The sequence below is a fragment of the Schistocerca americana genome, chromosome 6, assembly GCF_021461395.2.
Source record: "Schistocerca americana isolate TAMUIC-IGC-003095 chromosome 6, iqSchAmer2.1, whole genome shotgun sequence".
NCBI lineage: Eukaryota > Metazoa > Arthropoda > Insecta > Orthoptera > Acrididae > Schistocerca > Schistocerca americana.
Window position 1 is genome coordinate 25,985,088 of NC_060124.1, and position 13,329 is coordinate 25,998,416.

Consider the following 13,329-nt stretch of genomic DNA (forward strand, 5'->3'; position numbering starts at 1 on the left):
GGAAATGACGGCTGATAATTCTAGCATTTTCGAGGTGCCTCTGCTACAGCCGCTTCACTGGCTGTGCAAAGTGCGGAGTACCGCCATCTTGTATACAAAATTATCCTACCAACGCGTCCATGCTGCTGAAAGGCTGTGGAATTACGTTGGTGCGCAGAAGACTGTCATAGCGTTCACCAGTGACGGTACAGGTAAAAGGGCTTGCAGGGCACTCATGTTCTCGAAAAATACGGACCTACGATAATCGATGCCGTCAACCCGGGCCACACAGTCACCTTTACAGAATGGTTGACGTGCGTGCGGAGTTTTCGTTATCCATATCCTGCAGTTCTGCGTAACGACATGAACTTGGAGGTGGAAATGGGAGTTTTATTTCCACAGAATGTTCCGTGGACATTCATTATCCTCTTCCGTGCGAGCAAGAAATTCCAGAGCGAAAGTTTTGCTTACTGACCGGTCAACAGAAAGCAATTCCTGAACATGGGTCATTTCGTATGGATAGCAATGCAGGATGTTTCGCAGGATTTTATGCACCTTGCTCGCAGTCATGACCAACATTCGGGCAATTCCCCTGCGTGTTTGCAAACCACCGCTCGATCCCTCCCACAATGCTGTGGCCACATCTTCGACAGACGTCTGTTCAACTACTTTGCACCCTCTGCCATAGTGCACTTCAAACGAACCTTTCTTTCGAGTTGTGTAATAATTTTCTCCAGACCCCTTAGCAGACATTGCACCAACGCTTTTCTTCATACCTTTGAGAGTCCGGAGCTTATGCAGGGTTACTGGCTCACAGTTACCTTTCATGTAAAAGAGCTTTACCAGCAGCACGCGATCCTTGGTCAAATTTTCATTACATTTCTTTTTATCCCACGAACTTTCCCCCTTCGCCAATAATGTTGTTGTTGTTGTGGTCTTCAGTCCTGAGACTGGTTTTTTGCAGCTCTCCATGCTACTCTATCCTGTGCAAGCTTCTTCATCTCCCAGTACCTACTGCAACCTACATCCTTCTGAATCTGCTTAGTGTATTCATCTCTTGGTCTCCCTCTAAGATTTTTACCCTCCACGCTGCCCTCCAATACTAAATTGGTGATCCCTTGATGCCTCGGAACATGTCCTACCAAACGATCCCTTCTTCTGGTCAAGTTGTGCCACAAACTTCTCTTCTCCCCAATCCTCATCAACACCTCCTCATTAGTTATGTGATCTACCCATCTAATCTTCAGCATTCTTCTGTAGCACCACATTTCGAAAGCTTCTATTCTCTTCTTGTCCAAACTATTTATCGTCCATGTTTCACTTCCATACATGCCTATACTCCATCCAAATACTATCAGAAACGACTTCCTGACACTTAAATCTATACTCGATGTTAACAAATTTCTCTTCTTCAGAAACGCTTTCTTTGCCATTGCCAGTCTACATTTTATATCCTCTCTACTTCGACCGTCATTAGTTATTTTGCTCCCCAAATAGCAAAACTCCTTTACTACTTTGTCTCATTTCCTAATCTAATTGCCTCAGCATCACTCGACTTAATTCGAGTACATTCCATTATCCTCGTTTTGCTTTTGTTGATCTTCATCTTATATCCTCCTTTCAAGACGCTATCCATTCCATTCAACTGCTCTTCCAACTCCTTTGCTGTCTCAGACAGAATTACAATGTCATCGGCGAACCTCAAAGTTTTTATTTCTTCTCCATGGATTTTAATACCTACTCGGAATTTTTCTTTTGTTTCCTTTACTGCTTGCTCAATATACAGATTGAATAACATCGGGGAGAGGCTACAACCCTGTCTCACACCCTTCCCAACAACTGCTTCCCTTTCATGTCCCTCGACTCTTATAACTGCCATCTGGTTTGCCAATAATATGGTGTTGAAATTTGACGTCATTCTGAGCAGTGGTTCTCTTACTATGGCGTTTTGCAACCCGAACTCTAACTGTAGGCAGCCTTAATTAGTTGTGGATAGTAAACTGCATGAACTACGGCAGACAAACTGAAGAGTCTTCTGACGCTGCAGCGTGTTGCGTGTCGAAAACAACTCAGCTGTGGCTCAGTGCATTCACACTAACTACCTGTGAATGTACTGGAGAGTGGCGATGTATTGCAGAAGGGACGAATATTCCAGGTACCAGAACTGACGCGTGTGACTCCTGGCTCTGACGTAGTGTGGGCACGAGTTACACAAGTAGCCGTGAAGTCGCTTTAGTGCGACACGTGGCGCGAATGGGACGGCAAGCGGCCGCTTCCCGCTACGTCGTTCAAAATGGTTTGGCGTCAGTGTCACCTGAGCTCCAGTCAGGCGTGTGCCGAGCGGTAATTGTGAAATTTGTGAACTCTCTGCTCTTGTTTGCAGCCTGCTCGGTGACTTCTACACCGGCATGCTTTGCGTCAGTAGGTTTCCAGCTTTGCTCCTCTTATCTGTGCACTGTGGTGAGATTCCTCTTCCTTTCCATATTTGCAGCGTAGAAGACGACCTTTTTTTTTTCTACTTCACAGATCAGTAAGTCGCATTGATGTGTCGACAGAAGTGCCGACACAGTGTGGTTTGAGGAGACCGAAATGCACGCTATAAGCTCACGCAGGATGGCGTGAGGTCTGAAACAGGATACGTAATGAATGCTATAAAGAAAAGTACGTAGCTTCTGGAATACTTAACTTTAATCCATCATTTGTATACATCGTTCTTGATGAGACATGCTTCATACGATAACTATCAATTGCTATGGCGCCTTGCTAGGTCGTAGCCATTGACTTAGCTGAAGGCTATTCTAACTATCTTCTCTGCAAATAAACGAGGCTTCGTCAGTGTTGCATCGCTAGCTAAGTCGTCCGTACAACTGGGGCGAGTGCTAGTAAGTCTCTCGAGACCTGCCGTGTGGTGGCTCTCGGTCTGCGATCACTGACAGTGGCGACGCGCGGGTCCGACATGTACTAATGGACCGCGGCCGATTTAAAGCTACCACCTAGCAAGTGTGGTGTCTGGCGGTGACACCACACGCATGACATCGCATCAGCAGTAAAAGCGATCATTCGTAGAGAAGCTGCTGACTGTCGTAAAAGGAACATTGATGACGCTTGCGACAAGTACCAGAGAATTATTACACACAAGATGGCTTTGCTTATGAGGGTGTGTAGAAAGCATGAATAAGACGAGAACGTGCTGAAAAGTAAATCATCCGAATTTGAAATGTGGAAACTCTTAAAGCTTTTTTAAATGAAACAAGCGTTATTGACATTCTACACCCTTATCCTTAAAGTCTATACATTTATTTCTCAGCATAGTCGCCCTGGCACGAAAACTTTTCTCACAGCGATAGACCAGTTTGTTGCTACCGTCACTGTAGAATGTTTGACTTTGTTGACGCAGCCACAATTTCACGTCTGCCTGCATCGCTTCGTCACTATCAAAATGAAGTTCTCGAATAGGTTGTTTAAGTTCCGGAAACAGATGACAATCGGATGGAGCCAAGTCGGTACTGTACGGAAGATGATCGGTGACACTGAACCCAAGGCGTCGGATTACTGTAGATGTTGCAGTGCTCCTGCGTGGTATGTTATTCTCAGGCTGATGGAGGGGGTACTCCGTGTGTGGACGATGTTTTCGAATTCGAAACTCGGCTACAGCACGTTGTTTCTCACGCATCGATGTATTTACTCTGCCCACCGCCATGTTCCGCGCTACAATTCGGAGCCCTCTATCGACAGAGGGCTGCAAATATGTAGACAATAAGAACAAATGTGTAGAATGTTAATAATGTTTTTCGTATTTACAAGGCTTTAAGACTTTGCAGATTAAAGTTCGGAGGTTCTATTTTTCAGCACGCCATCGTAGTCTTCGAAAAATACTGGGCCAGATGAATAGATGGAGCTATAAATTCACAAAAACACTATTAGAAACCAGTACTGTAAAGCTGGAAGTGAATGTTATAATGGCCTGACTTAGATACAGAACAGCGCTATCACAATTGTTGTTGTAGACTGCCGGCCGGAGTGGCCGTGTGGTTCTAGGCGCTACAGTCTGGAACCGAACGACCGCTACAGTCGCAGGTTCGAATCCTGCCTCGAGCATGGATGTGTGTGATGTCCTTAGGTTAGTTAGGTTTGATTAGTTCTAAGTTCTAGGCGACTGATCACCTAAGATGTTGAGTCCCATAGTGCTCAGAGCCATTTTTTTGTTGTAGACTGAGGTGACAAATGTAATGGAAAACTTCATACTATCGTATCGGAACTCCTTTTGCCCGTCTTGATGCAGCAACTCGACGTATGAGGGTCACTCCAAAAGAAATGCACACTATTTCTGTAAAAAGACAGTTTTCATTCTGCATGTGTGAAAGTTTTACAGTGTGTAGGTACACCCTTGCCACTAGTTTTCAAACTTAGTTCAACCTGTCCCCGTGAGTGGCGCCGTCACAGCATGTCTTCAAGATGGCTGCTACACTTGACGTTCGTCAGAAGCAACGTGCTGTCATAGAATTCCTGTGCTCTGAAAACGAGACAGTGGGAAACATCCACAAGAGGTTGAAAAAGGTGTATGGAGATGCTGCTGTCGATCGCAGTACAGTTAGTCGGTGGGCAAGCAGGTTACGTGATGAAAGCTGGCATGGCAATATTGAGGATTGTCCTCGCAGCGGCAGGCCTCGTACTGCACACACTCGAGACAATATGCAGAGGGTTAACGGATTGGTGACTGCTGACAGACGCATCACAGTGAACGAATTGTCACGCTACGTTGGGATAGGGGAAGGAAGTGTTTGCAGAATACTGAAAGTGTTGGCGTTAAAAAAGGTTTGCGCCAGGTGGGTTCCCAGAATGTTGACAGTGGCTCACAAAGAAACAAGAAAAACGGTATGCAGCGAACTTTTGGAACAGTACGTGAATGGTGGAGATGAATTTCTTTGAAGAATTGTGACAGGTGACGAAACGTGGCTCCATCATTTTTCACCAGAGACGAAGAGGCAATCAATGGAGTGGCATCATGCAAATTCACCCAAGAAAAAAATTCAAAACCACGCCATCTGCTGGAAAATGGCTACGGTGTTTTTCGATTCCGAAGGACTCTTGCTTGTGGGCATCATGCCAAGTGGAACCTTCATAAATTCTGATGCATATGTGACGACACTGAAGAAAGCTCGACTGAGTTGTGTTCGACCACATCGGCAAAAGCAGGATGTTTTGCTGTTGCACGACAATGCATGGCCACATATCAGTCAAAAACCCATGGAATCGATCACAAAACTCGGATGGACAACACTGAAACACCCGCCTTACACTCCTGACCTGGCTCCATGTGACTATCATCTCTTTGGGAAACTGAAAGACTCTCTTCGTGGAACAAGGTTTGGAGATGATGACCCCTTGTGCACACTGCCAACAGTGGCTCCAACAGGTTGGTCCAGAATTTTACCGTGCGGGTATACAGGCGCTGGTTCCAAGATGGCGTAAGGCAGTTGAGAGGGATGGAAATTATGTGGAGAAATGAAAATATTGTTTCTAAAGGATGTATCTACACACTGTAAAACTTTCAAACATGTAGTATAAAAGATGGATTTTAAAAAAAATAGTGTGCATTTCTTTTGGAGTGACCCTCGTAGCATGGACTCAACAAGTTGTTGGAAGTACCTGCAGAAATAGTGAACCACGCTGAGCTCTATAGTCGTCCACAATTGCGGACGTGTTGCCGGTGCAGGATTCTGAGCAAGAATGGGCCTTTAGATTATGTCCCATATATATTCGATGGGCTTCACGTCGGATGATCATGGTGGTTAAAACATTCGCTCGAATTGTCCACATGTTCCTCAGCAAGGTGATATGGTGCATTATCAGACATAAAAATTTCATCGTTGTTTGTGAACATGAAGTCCATGAATGACTGAAACTTGTCTCAAAGTAGCCGAAAATAACCATTTCCAGTCAGTAACAGATTCAGTTGGATCAGAGGACTCGGTCCATTCCGTGTGGACACAGCTGAACAATTACGCAGTCACCAGCTGCTTGCACTGTGCCTTGTTGACAGCTTGGGTCCATGGCTTCGTCGGGTCTGTGCCACACTCCAACCCCCAGCATCAGCTGAAATCAGAACTCATCTGACCAGCCACGGTTATCCAGTCGTTATAGAGTCTATCCGATGTAGTCACGAACCCAGGACCGGCGCTGTGGGCGATGTCGTGCAGTTAGAAAAGGCACTTGCGTGGGTTGCCTGCTGCCATAGCCCATTAACGCCAACTGATATGTTCGACGTACGTCCCACATTGATTTCTGCGTTTATTTCACGCAGTGCTGCTTGTCCGTTGTTATTGTTGTTGTGGTCTTCAGTCCTGAGACTGGTTTGATGCAGCTCTCCATGCTACTCTATCCTGTGCAAGCTTCTTCATCTCCCAGTACCTACTGCAACCTACATCCTTCTGAATCTGCTTAGTGTATTCATCTCTTGGTCTCCCTCTACGATTTTTACCCTCCATGCTGCCCTCCAATGCTAAATTGGAGATCCCTTGATGCCTCAGAACATGTCCTACCAACCGATCCCTTCTTCTGGTCAATTTGTGCCACAAACTTCTCTTCTCCCCAATCCTATTCAATACCTCCTCGTTAGTTATGTGATATACCCATCTAATCTTCAGCATTCTTCTGTAGCACCACATTTCGAAAGCTTCTATTCTCTTCTTGTCTAAACCATTTATCGTCCATGTTTCACTTCCATACATGGCTACACTCCATACAAATACTTTCAGAAACGACTTCCTGACACTTAAATCTATACTCGATGTTAACAAATTTCTCTTCTTCAGAAACGATTTCCTTGCCATTGCCAGTCTACATTTTATATCCTCTCTACTTCGACCATCATCAGTTATTTTACTCCCTAAATAGCAAAACTCCTTTACTACTTTAAGTGTCTCATTTCCTAATCTAATTCCCTCAGCATCACCCGATTTAATTCGACTACATTCCATTATCCTCGTTTTGCTTTTGTTGATGTTCATCTTATATCCTCCTTTCAAGACACAGTCCATTCCGTTCAACTGCTCTTCCAAGTCCTTTGCTGTCTCTGACAGAATTACAATGTCATCGGCGAACCTCAAAGTTTTTACTTCTTCTCCATGAATTTTAATACCTACTCCGAATTTTTCTTTTGTTTCCTTTACTGCTTGCTCAATATACAGATTGAATAACATCGGGGAGAGGCTACAACCCTGTCTCACTCCTTTCCCAATCACTGCTTCCCTTTCATGCCCCTCGACTCTTATAACTGCCATCTGATTTCCGTACAAATTGTAAATAGCCTTTCGCTCCCTGTATTTTATACCTGCCACCTTCAGAATTTGAAAGAGAGTATTCCAGTTAACATTGTCAAAAGCTTTCTCTAAGTCTACAAATGCTAGAAACGTAGGTTTGCCTTTTCTTAATCTTTCTTCTAAGATAAGTCGTAAGGTTGTCCGTTAGCTACGACAATTCTACGTAAGCGCCGCTGCTCTCGGTCGTTAGTGTAGGGGCCGACCACTGCGTTGCCCGTGGAGAGATGTAACGCCTGCAGTTTCGTATTCTTGCTTGACACTGTGGCTCTCGCCGTTGTTGTGACCTTTAGTCTGAAGTACAGTTTGATGAAACTATCCACGCCAGTCCATCCTACGCACGTCTCATCCGCTCTGCCAACTAGCGGAACCTACATTCACTTTAATTCAGAGGACAAACAGGTTAAGAAAACAAATACTGTTGAGTACATAGGGTGGCGCGCTAAGTCCCACACGAATTTTATTTTTGAAGCTGTACTACAGGGACTTTTTTTGTTCATGTTTTTATGCGGCCTGCCACGACTTGCTTTGATGTGCCACTTCTTCAGAACAGAGTAGCCCGTACACCGAATGTCGTCAAAAATTTGTTGGTTATTTTGTCTCTGCCTTCCTCTACTGTTTTTACCATCTACAGCTCCCTCTATTACCGCGGAAGTTATTCCTTGATGTCTTGATGTCCTATCGTCCTGTCACTTCTTCTTGCCAGTGTTTTGCGCATGTTCCTTTCCTCGCCCAGGCAAACATCCGAGGGGGACGGCGGGATGAAGGCATGGGGATCACGACGACGCCCTCCCAAATTTTTTTTTTTACAGAAGTTCTTTATTTTTACACACGAGATGTGTTAAAAAAATAACGAGACACTTTTTAAAGAATTTTATTCATTTGTCTACATCATTATAACCTCTTTGAAAAAGTAACCATTAGATACTACACACTCACGCCAGTGCTTTTCACAGTCCCCGAAACACTTCTGAAACTCGATAATTAGGACAGCTTTTAGCTATCTCAGAGACGCGTTTTTAATTCCACCTCTAGTTGTTAAAGGAAGGTTTTGTTTATTTTTGGGAACAGAAAAGCTTCACATATGACGATATGTGGCTAATATGGAGGTAGGGTCTTCATTACAGTATTGTTTTTAGCCGAAAATTTACGGAACGCAACGAAGTGTGAGCAGGTGCATTATTGTCTGCGCAAGCCCGTGATTTTGTTTAATAAAGGCAGTCTTGTGTGGCATTATTACATTATGTAAAAATGTAGCGGAAGAAACGTCATTCGTCGATTATCACAACAGAGCATGAGAATAAAAACCATCTGGATGGGACATCACTCATCAAAAGTCTTACCAGAACCGAAATGAATCTTACATGTGGTAAGACCGGAACGAAGTGGTGTACACAGCGTAGAAACAGGTGTAAAACATGTATGCTGCAAGGCATGGAGCGTTTCCATGAAACAGTCAGATTGTACCTTACTCTTTAATTGATTTTCTGGACAACTTCCTACGAAAGCAACTTTCAAATGTTGACTCAGATTTACTATGGAATAAATTGAACTTGACATTAGCATCTCTTCCTATATGTACCTCATTCCATACCACTTCTCTTAACTTACTCTTAAAACAGTGTACCTATTCTCACTAACAAGCCGCACTGCTCCGTACGAAACTATGCCAGCGCTGCAAGGCGCCATTACGTTTATTTCCATTAACTGTACGTCTTAATTAGACATTTAACAACTGAGAACACATTAACTGTTTCAGCCTGACTGCTGCCTATTCAACTGTATCAATCAGGGTCCTACTATGCTCCTGCACAAGTGGTTGAAAATTTACTACAGTTAGAATGAAACACCCATATAATGATTTCAGTTCATGTTTGCTGTCCGTATCTTTTAAGAAACCAACAGTGAGATTTCCAAAATTACTAAGTGTTTCTTCTTGTTTGACAGGTAGCTTAATTAATGCATCTAAATTTCACACAAATAACTGAAACTTTCCCAAAGTACTATTACACTTTCAAGAGAAGTATTCTGCTGTTACAACTCAAAGCACGTACTTCTAGTTTCTGATCTATACAAAAACTACTTGTTTCAATATTTTTGACTGTGTGACCAGCTTTTACGTATGTTGCAACTTCTCCTTTTTCCATGTTTCCTCCGGTCGAAAATGATGCTAGTCTGTAATGCCTGATATTTACTTCTCCATCCCGTTGGTTATGCGATGTTCAGAGAGGCATAGAACAACTATATCCTCAGAATGTCCCACAACTTCTAGGCATAAGGAACCTCAAGTATCTTGTAACGCCATAGTGTATGAATGAAACAGATTAATTATACAAACAATCCTTCTGGAGGAACATCCGCTACTCAGCATTATAGTAGAGGCTGAAGGTACCGCTTCACTCGTAAGGTTCTTTTTATTTTTCGATACTTAAAGCACAATCTGTTTCGGGCGCTTACATGGCATTATCAGGTGTAATAAGTTCGTGCTGTGACCCCGAGCGCCATGCACACGGAGTGCTCTGCCCTCGCTGGTGGTACACAGCGTCCTACACTCGGGCCCACAGCACGAAGTTCCACACCTGATGATGGGCATGTAAGAACCCGAAACCAGACGTGCTTTAAATATTGGAAAATAAAAGGAACCTTACTAGTTCCTTTCCTACATGTCTGTCTAAGTTCGCTGAATATTCAAATACTGCTGGAAATTCGCACGACAGTTCCATAAGAACATCCAGTGTTGTTGTTGATGGTGGTGTTGTTATCTTCAGTCAGATGACTGATCCGAGGTTGCTGCGGACTTCAGCCTGTCCCTAGCAAGTATCTGCGTCTCTACATAGTCGCTGGAACCAACGTTTACATGAACCTCCCTACTGCAATCAAGCCCTGCTCTCACATCTTCCCCCTTCGCCCTCCCTCCCTTCCCCCTCCCCAACCCTCCCTCCCTCTTCCTCCCTTCACCTCCCTCCCCCTCCCTTTCCCTCCCCCCACTATCTCTCCTCTCTCTCTCTCTCTCTCTCTCTCTCTCTCTCTACAAGTTTTTACCGCCATACTTTGTTATTGCTTGATGCCTTTGGCTGCGTTCTATCAAACAATCCCTTCCTTCAGTCAAATTGCTTTTTTTTCGATTCAGTACTGTACATCTTCATTAGTTATTCGATGTACACGTCTATTTTCAGCATTCTTCTGAAGCAGCAAATTTTAATATCTTTCATTCTGTTGCCTGTACTGTTTATCGTCAGTGGTTCACTTCCATACAAGGCTAAACTACAGAGAAGTATCCCAATCCGCCCCCCCCCCTTTCAGCAGCCGGCCGGATTGGCCGAGCGGTTCTAGGCGCTTCAGTCTGGAACTGCGTGACCGCTACGGTCGCAGGTTCGAATCCTGCCTCGGGCGTGGATGTGTGTGATGTCCTTAGGTTAGTTAGGTTTAAGTAGTTCTAAGTTCTAGGGGACTGATATCCTCAGATGTTAAGCCCCATAGTGCTCAGAGCCATTTTGAATCCCCCTTCAAGAACAACAACATTGGAAGTTCTTATGGAATTTATGTCTCCTTTTCGTCAGTCATCATCAGATAATGTACTCTCCAAATAGCAAAACTCGTCTACCACTCACGTTGTTTCGTTTCATGATCTAAATCCCTAAGCATCAGCTGAATTAATTGGACTACAGGTTTTTGTTTTGCAGATATATGCAAGTAGAACTTCTTTCTATTGTGCCTGTGTCCCGCATCGGCGTAGGGTCGGCATGTTTATGAACCTATTTAATATGGTTGGGTTGCCCCGATGCCCCCCACCCCTCCTCCTCCACCTTGGGATGGAAACTGTGTACTGCAACTGTCTACGAGTAGAACTATTCATGAGAAACTGAGCGAGCTCTTCGTTGCAACTCCTGCAACCCTATTTTCACCTGTTGGGATACGAGAAACTTCCTACAAACTAAATCCAGTTTGGCCGGTACTGACCCTCGTTTTTAATACGCCTGGTGGATTCTATCCTGTGCTGGCATACCTCCACATTCTGCATGCACCACTTTAACATCCACGGCTGTCTCGGAGGGCAATGAGTAGAGTTTTAAAACTCCTGTAGACAACTGTAGTTTTCCTAGGTCAGTTAAGGTCGTACCTGTGCTACATGTACATTGGGTGTGTTGCATACCTGTCTGGTGTTACCTCATAACAATCACTTTCTTTACATATGTGATCAGTGTCTTACTAGATTCGGATGCAGTGAACTGTTTAGAAACTGAATAGGGATATATGAAGGGGTAGGTAACCTGTGGAACATTTTTATTCTACATAGTTATCCTGTCTGTTACTTAAAAATAAACAGTACTTATGGTAAAATTGAAATTGCGAATGTTTACTTCAGGTGTCATCAGAAAATCGTAGATTTGTAATGTGAAACAAAGGGATGCTGTGAAAATAAAAAAATAACTAATACAGATTTATGATATAGCGCTATAAAATGCAATTTCCTCAAAAAAAAAAAAGGAAATAGAAAGTAAAACAAAAGCATACCAAACTTCACCTCAACACTAGGATGAGCTAATATAAAACACTTTTCTCTCATTGCTAAACAAGCTTCACACTTATCAATAATAACAGGACACTCTTTGAACGTGATGAAGAGCGTTCTATTGAGCACAAAATAAGAGCAATAATTACAGATTTTTTATGTTTGTACATGTAAACAGTTCTTGCATCAAATGTAATTGCTTTAGCTACATAAAAGCACAGAAGTTACGTGGTCCACTAATTTTTACTGCTTATAAAATTCAATTTATATTTTGTAAGTATATTAAATACACACTGGACTAATACTGAATGATGTGTGGTACTAATTATGTGCAAAACAAACAGCCATTCAAACAAAAAACAAAGAGAAGTTGTCGGCTGCCGTTTTCTCTCTTACATACTCATTTACTTCTCTTTTCTTACCAGATCAACCAATACCGCCGGTACATTTACTGCATCATTTAGTGCGAGTAATGTACCAAAACTACCGAACCATAGTCTTTTGGTAGAGTGCAACTAGAGCGCAAATCTAGTAATGATCCAACTAGAACACCTGGTGTAAATGCAAATGGTAACATTCCTAAATAACAACTGACAATACATATATGTACATACACCTAGTATTCTTGTCACAAAATTGTCATGACTATTGCAATTATTTAAAATAAACAGAACCATACAGTTCTGAATTAGAATAACTAAAGAGAAGGTACTGAATTGAATGGTGAAAAAAAAAAAAAACGGATGTACGGCACAGCCGAAGGCAAGAAGGGCTCAGTTGATACTTCAAGAGCTATCGCTTTGGTAATGGAGGAAAGAGTGAGTGATAAAAGTTGCAACGGGAGATCCAGGCATGTATATAGTAAGCAGATTCAAATGGGTGTGGGATGAAGTAGTTATGCATAGATGAAGAGGGTTGCAAAGCACAGACCATGTCGAGAGTTCCATCACATCAATCTTCAGACTGAATACCAGAACAAATAACTGTTCAGAACAGAACAAAATCACTTTCAGTTTGTAATAATACTGTTATGCGCGAAAGTGTCCCAGTTGTTATCTGTTGGTGGAGTGTGACAAAAAAAAAAATTTTGTCAGAAGTGGGATTCGAACCCACGCCCTCATACGAAGACCAGAATGCTCAGACCTGTATACACAGGCAAGGTTTCAGCCTTGAGTCTGGCGCCTTAGACCGCTCGGCCATCCTGACAACTGACATATTGAGTCAGCAGTAGGGGTTCAAAGATAACGGGTCGCCTCTGGGCCGTTCCACAATGACGCGGCGTCAGCGGGAGACACTACTTAAACTCGCAACAACATGCTTGGCAGCCGACTGGCAAGTCTAATCTATTCTTGTGTTATCTGAGGAGCAGACGTGGACCGCCCAGGCAACAAGCAGAAGGCAAAGATCACGAAGCAAGAATCCCCAGAAAATTATCTGCATACATGCATTGTGATTGTTTTCGCTGGGGCTGATCGGGTCTTCCAAGAGCACAGTGAAGGGAGTCACACTAAAAGTGAC

General features: G+C 43.4%; 1 non-coding gene across 1 annotated transcript; it reads right to left on the reverse strand.

Moving 5' to 3' along the window:
- Nucleotides 1-12,899: 12,899 nt before the first annotated feature.
- Trnal-caa lies at nucleotides 12,900-13,017 on the reverse strand. The gene is made up of 2 exons: nucleotides 12,980-13,017; nucleotides 12,900-12,945 (listed from the first exon to the last, which is right to left on the reverse strand). It is a non-coding gene; the product is annotated as a tRNA-Leu (tRNA).
- Between the last annotated feature and the right edge of the window lie 312 nt (nucleotides 13,018-13,329).